This window comes from Rhinoderma darwinii, chromosome 6, assembly GCF_050947455.1.
Source record: "Rhinoderma darwinii isolate aRhiDar2 chromosome 6, aRhiDar2.hap1, whole genome shotgun sequence".
In the NCBI taxonomy this organism is placed as follows: Eukaryota; Metazoa; Chordata; class Amphibia; order Anura; family Rhinodermatidae; genus Rhinoderma; species Rhinoderma darwinii.
In genome coordinates this window covers 103,638,092-103,645,326 of record NC_134692.1, presented here as the reverse complement: position 1 = coordinate 103,645,326, position 7,235 = coordinate 103,638,092, and positions in this window count along the sequence as shown.

The following is a 7,235-nucleotide window of genomic DNA, read 5'->3' as shown; positions in this document are numbered from 1 at the left end:
ACAAATGAACCTGGTAGAGGAGAACAAAAGTTTTGTAAAAATAAAACAGGAATATCTTTATGATACATTCTAGGAAAAATACTGATACTTATATCATTCACATTTAATGAACTGCATTCACATGTCTGTTGCTGCATTTTTTCTGACTCTGGAAGGCATTTTAATAGCATTATTGCATTTGAACCAATCTGGTGACAGACACAAGTGAGTAATATAAATTATCTTTCCCTTCTCTGGCATTTATTTATGTGTAAGTGTATTTATTTCAAGTAAAAAGACCAATAGTCATTTATCAAGAGACAAATCATCTTTTTCCTGGCAGTAAAGTCTGCAAAATTCCTACTTTTAAGCATTAAATCTCCTCCTTTTGACAGGAGTTAGAGAGCATTAAAAGCTTTGATTTAGCTTGATCTTACAGAATAGTTTCTCATAATTATTGGTTTGGAAGATATATGCTGGTCCATTCCCGCCACTCCTTATTAAACCTGAGGTCTCCATTTTTCATTCAGTGGTATTAGTAAATTACCTCGCTTTTCCTTGTTGTGTGACACATTCTGTTGAAATCTCTTCTCAGCTGAGCAATACAAGGATTGTTCCTGGTATTTCTGCTATATATTTTTCCTTTGATGCTTTGAACACTGATCAGGTCTTTGTTCTAGATTATTTTTAAATGCAGAGAATAGAAATAAAGTATTTTACTGATACCGTATTTTATATCTAGATGCATGAGCAGTTAACAATGCATTAACTAACAATTAAGAACTCTTAACAAATATATTAGTAAAAAACATTATATTGTGCAGCTAAAAATGTAAACATAACTTTTAATAGCTAAAACACTTCATTGGTTTTGTATAAACTGTGATAGATACATTAGTGATTTAAATAAACAATATTTTATAATGCTTACATAAATCCTTCTTAATACCTGGTATTCCAAATGAAATGTCATTTAAAGAATAGGTTACAACAATGGAGCAGATTTATTATCATTATTGCACGTCGTTTCTGTTTATATTTGCGCTTAATTTTGGCGCATGTCCTATACCTGGCATTTATTTGAGATTTTTATATTGATATTTTTGAGAAAGTAGCCTTACAGTTTGGCCTTGAAGACCAGTAATTTCAATTTATTTTTTTCCTCTTTCAATCTTGACGGTCATAAGTTTTTTATTTTGTGATCAACGTTGCTCTATGAGGCTTTTTTTTTGTGGGATGAGTTTTACTTTATGCAGGCGTGCTTTTTTTGTTCCGTATAGCTACAGTACTGTTAAATTTATATTCATTTTTATTTTGACAAAAATGCAGAAAAAAGCAATTCTGCAGTTTTAAGGGTTTTTTTTTTTTACAGCATTCCTTCGATCATCATAAATGATGCTATACATTTATTGTTCAGGCTGCTATATCAATTTTTATTTTGGCAAAAATGCAGAAAAAAGCAGTTCCACTGCAGTTTTTTGTTTTTTTTACAGCATACACAAATCATCATAAATGATGCTAAACACTTATTGTGCCGGTTGTGACAATACCAAAAATGGGTTTATTATTTTATGTTTATTTATTGTAAAAAAAAATACAAAGATTTTTTTTATGTTCATACATTTTTTTTTAAATTAATGTAACTTTTGTTTTAATCCCAGGGGCTGATTTTAAATTTTGATCTTTATTTTTTAAGTATAATGTACCGGCATATACCTATATGGCAATACATTAGCCTGTTTTTTAATCGCACACAGACCGTTTTTAGGGCACACCTAAGTATGCGCTAACTACAGGTAATATTGTAAGACAGCTAGAGGATCCTTAAATGGACCCTAGGCTGTCTGTCATATAAGGTATATTCCTGCGTGATCAGCAGAATGGATATGCTCGTGCTCATGCAGCAACGTGCTGCCGCTTATGCCAAGCATACGTTGGCAACCAGTTTAAAGGCCACTTTTACACAACAGTATTTTGCATCAGTATTTGGAAACCAAAACCAAGAGTGGATGCAAAACACGGAAGAGTAAAAAAATCTTTTCATTGTACTTTTTTTCATTGTCGGCTCCATTCCTAGTTTTAGCTTAAATATTGTTGTGTGAAAGTGGCACGTTATAATGTATGCTAAAAAATACTTCTAAATAAGTTATTAAGGTAAATATTGTTAAGGTATAAGTTTGAAATGAAATAACTGTATTTTACTGACTTAAAAGTAAACAAAAATCTTTATTTTGTGACACGAGAAGCGCATAATGTGAGGAAAAAAAAAACAGTAAAATTTTAAAACTGGCAGAATTTTCTACAAAATAATGTTTGTAGCTTAAAGAGGCTCTGTCACCAGATTTTGCAACCCCTATCTGCTATTGCAGCAGATAGGCGCTGCAATGTAGATTACAGTAACGTTTTTATTTTTAAAAAACGAGCATTTTTGGCCAAGTTATGACCATTTTTGTAGTTATGCAAATGAGGCTTGCAAAAGTCCAAGTGGGTGTGTTTAAAAGTAAAAGTCCAAGTGGGCGTGTATTATGTGCGTACATCGGGGCGTTTTTAATACTTTTACTAGCTGGGCGCTCTGAAGAGAAGTATCATCCACTTCTCTTCAGAACGCCCAGCTTCTGGCAGTGCAGATCTGTGACGTCACTCACAGGTCCTGCATCGTGTCGGCACCAGAGGCTACAGTTGATTCTGCAGCAGCATCAGCGTTTGCAGGTAAGTCGATCTTACCTGCAAACGCTGATGCTGCTGCAGAATCAACTGTAGCCTCTGGTGCCGATGTGGCCGTCACGATGCAGGACCTGTGAGTGACGTCACAGATCTGCACTGTCAGAAGCTGGGCGTTCTGAAGAGAAGAGGATGTTACTTCTCTTCAGAGCGCCCAGCTAGTAAAAGTATTAAAAACGCCCCGATGTACGCACATAAAACACGCCCACTTGGACTTTTACTTTTAAACACACCCACTTGGACTTTTGCAAGCCTCATTTGCATAACTACAAAAATGGTCATAACTTGGCCAAAAATGCTCGTTTTTTAAAAATAAAAACGTTACTGTAATCTACATTGCAGCGCCTATCTGCTGCAATAGCAGATAGGGGTTGCAAAATCTGGTGACAGAGCCTCTTTAAGTACCCTATACCGCACAGCATTTCATGGGTTTCAAATTGCGATATATGCAGAGTGACCAGCTAATTTAATAGTGTAATTGTGGTACAGCATTCCGGATTTGTTTCCGTTTGTGACACAAGCTGAGCGCATTGCAATTTCTTCCTCTGTACATAAAGCATAACCTTTTTTTAACTTTCATCTTCGATATAGGCAGAACACACTGCACTAAAAAAATAAACAGCTGGCTTAAATACAGTGTTCCAGTCATGCAGCACTACAGGATTTGTATTATCTATGACACAATGTGCAGTATACAGTACTTAGAAATAATTTGCTTGGTGCTTTGTACTTTCAGAACTTCTATACATACTCTGTCACTTAGCTAGCATTCTCCAATGAATGACTCCACTACTACTTTACACCAGGGGCGTAACTAGGAAAGACTGGGCCCCATAGCAAACTTTTGACTGGGGTCCCCCCTCCGCTGGGTATCACACAACGCCCCCCTTGTAGATAGTGCCTCCCTATAGATTCCACCACACAGTGCCCCCTATAGATAGCACCATACACAGCCCCCTGTAGATAGCGGCATACACAGCCCCCTGTAGATAGCGCCATACACAGCCCCCGGTAGATAACGCCATACAGCCCTCCCCTTGTAGATAATACTATACAGAACCCTGTAGATAACGTCTTACAGCCCCAAACCCCCCAGTAGATAATGCCATACAGCCCCCCTGTAGATAACACCATACAACCCCCCTGTAGATAACGCCATACAGCCCCCTGTAGATAACGTCATACAGCCCCAAATCCCCCTGTAGATAACGCCATACAGCCCCCCTGTAGGTAACGCCATACAGCCCCCCCTTTAGATAACGCCATACAGACCCCCCTGTAGATAACACCATACAGAGTCCCCCCTGTAGATAACGCCATACAGAACCCCCTGTAGATAACGCCATACAGACCCCTCTGTAGATAACACCATACAGAACCCCCCTCTGTTGATAATGCCATACAGACCCCCCTGTAGATAACACCATACAGAAACCCCTGTAGATAACGCCATACAGACCCCCCATGTAGATAACGCCATATAGCCCCCCCCCAAAAAAACGGTCTATAGTTTGTCCTACAAAAGAGATGTACAATGTATTAGATGTACATGTGTGATTGCTGGCAGCGATAAGAAGAACGGGGGACCGAAAGTCCCCCGAAGTTCTCCATTACAAACCTCGGACTTCCGGCGTCTGCACAGTTCAATAAAAATGAAAGGAGCACTGGTCACGCATGCGCACAAGCGCGACCGATGCACAAGTCATTTTTATGGAGCTGCAGACAGACCCCGGAAGTCTGAGGTATCATGGAGAACTTCGGGGGACTTTTGGTCCCCCATTCTCCTTATCGCTGGGCGTCCCAGCGATCACACATGTATCCCCTATCCTTAGGATAGGGGATGCATGTCTTTTGTAGGAACAACCCCTTCAGTGGCGTCGCGCTGTAGCAACCATAGCAGCTGCTAGCGGAGCCACTGTCCATGGGGGGGCCCGTGCCAGCCTCATGCTGCGCCACTGCTTTACACCTTAGAGTAAACTTTTCCTCTGCAATTTCATAAATTATCTCCAAATTCCTGGGGTGTCAGTACTGCTTCTCATGCAGACTATCAATAGGAGTTATAGGAGGAGGAGATAACAAATGATGATGTCAGGTCCGTATTTCACACCGAATAACCACCTCTGTAAATTGAAAGCTGAAGGCATGCCTGGAAAGAAATAAACCAGCCAAAAATGTTTGGTACATAACTTCCCTTGATCAGACAAAGAGAACTGAACTTTATTCAGAACAAAGAAACACACAGAGAAGACACATGCCCCTCCCTATAGATGTGGGACTTGCTTAAATCCCATTGGCTCCTCAGCTGTAAGTTTTCCTGTACATTCTTCTGCACACTCCTCTTTGCATTCCAGGGGGCGGTGTCTTCCAGAGGCGTGTTATGCAGGCTCTTTGTGCTCCATGAATCCAATATCTTTGTGTAATATACTGTATATATATATATATATATATATATATATATATGTAAGGATAATATTTTTCAAACAATATACATGGTAATGATCCCTGACAGTCCCCCCTAAAAATATTATTATTCTATCCCTGAGTCTTGCCTATCAACCTACCGCTAACCACTCGAACCAGGCGGGTAGGGGTTTTGGATTTCTTCACCAGCTTGAGACGAGCTACTCCTGATGAGTAACCCCCCTTTGTACCTGGACTTCCAAGGTGTCGGAGTGGTCTTAACTTTCCCTATTCTCCTCTGGATACAGGATGGTTGTCTTCATATAATCTACAAACCGCTGCTGGTTGTAATATATATATATATAATTAATCCGGTCTACATTTTATTAATGGTAACAACTGTCGCACTGTCACTTACTGTCCTAATGGGATTTTTACCCCAGCAGATATAACAGGTCATGGGCAGCACAGTGACCTTCACCTCACACCTCCACATAAAACTCCTCAGATTGTAATTTGCAGCACCGTGGCATATTTACACACATTATAATTATAAACCTCAGACATTATAAACAATAGGTCCTCAACTAATAATCATAATGCTATCACCCTCAGGTTTCGGGTCCCATCAGTTCATTGCCAGTCCTGTACACCATCGTCTTCTTCTTCTCCTGTCTTCTGCTCTTCACTGACTGTCACCCTCAGGGTAACCCACACAATTGTGGAGTCAGACTACGTTGGTGTCCAGTGGGGGAGTTATTATTACCCCCTCCTAGCCACTTATCAAAACACTTGATCCTGCTGACGGATTCACTCAGGTCTTTGGTCTTTACTTTGATCTTTGCTGATGTCATCAGGACTTGGTTTGGTCCTTCTCATCTGTCCGACACCGTCTCCTTTAGTTTACGTCATCAGGCTGTACATAGCACCTCATGTTGTGAACCTGGGGTGAGATCCCACGTAGACGGATTAGTGGAGTTTTATTGTGACTACCACAAACCCTCCGTATCTGTCCTCTTCCTCCGGTAAGTTACTTCTCTGGGCGGCTGCTTAGAATTGTGACACTGCCGTCAGTTCATGATAAACGCGTTGTACTGGCTCAGGCTGCGCCTGCCGCATCTCAGTGATGGAGTTCATCGTGTTAAAAGTCTTTTAGTTCATATATACTGGCACTTGCTGGGGACCCCCAACTCTTGTCAATTGTTAAAATAAATACTAATCTGGTGATAACATCATCCGCATACATTATAAACGTTGTTCTAAGTACATACAATAATGTCAGGCCCTTAAATGACATCAAACACCTGTATATAAGGAAAAACTTCTCTGTTACAATGGACAGGGCACCTAGAAGATGTGTAATTATTGGGTACATTTCATTTGCACTTGGTGATACCCTTTCATCAGGATTTGTACCTTGATCTCAGCTGATTTCCTAGAACATCTCCACCTCACAGAAACATACACAGATTCCACATGTTTATCTAACAAGTGTCTTAAACCTATTTGTCTTACTCTAATCTGGTTCGTTCTACCTGGGAAGGCCTCTCAAGGTCTGTTCTCTTCGGGGGAGGCGGGTATGATAAGGTTGGCACCGGTCTGCCAGGACTGTTCTGTAGGCAAATCAAACAGCTCTAACAGAATTTAGCAGCATCAGCTGTAAAGCCTGGGACATACCAATTAGATCTTACCACGTCGATCCTTGCAGTGTTGGGGCATATGTGAGGTCATACACCATCAATGCAAGTGCCATCAAGAGTGCCTTGGGTGTTACCGGTTCATTTTCCCTTATCCGTCCACATTCTGTTAGAATCTGGTTCTCACGCCTTCCGCTCCCAGTTGGACTCTTCCTGTGAGGAACAAGCTTTTCATAGCCTAATCAGTAATTGATCTTAATCAGATAATTAACTTGAAGGAGAACATTAACAATGACAGATTTATTTTAAACGTTCACACTGGTCAGTAACTAAAACTTACAAACAGATTCTTCTTCTTTATATACATATCCATACATACACATATACACTGCACAGAATTCTCTGCTCTAAAATTTCCCTTTCACAACAAAAATAAACAAATAAAAATGTTTTCGAATGGGAATATTCCGCTTCTGTAACTTTTATCTGACGCATGAC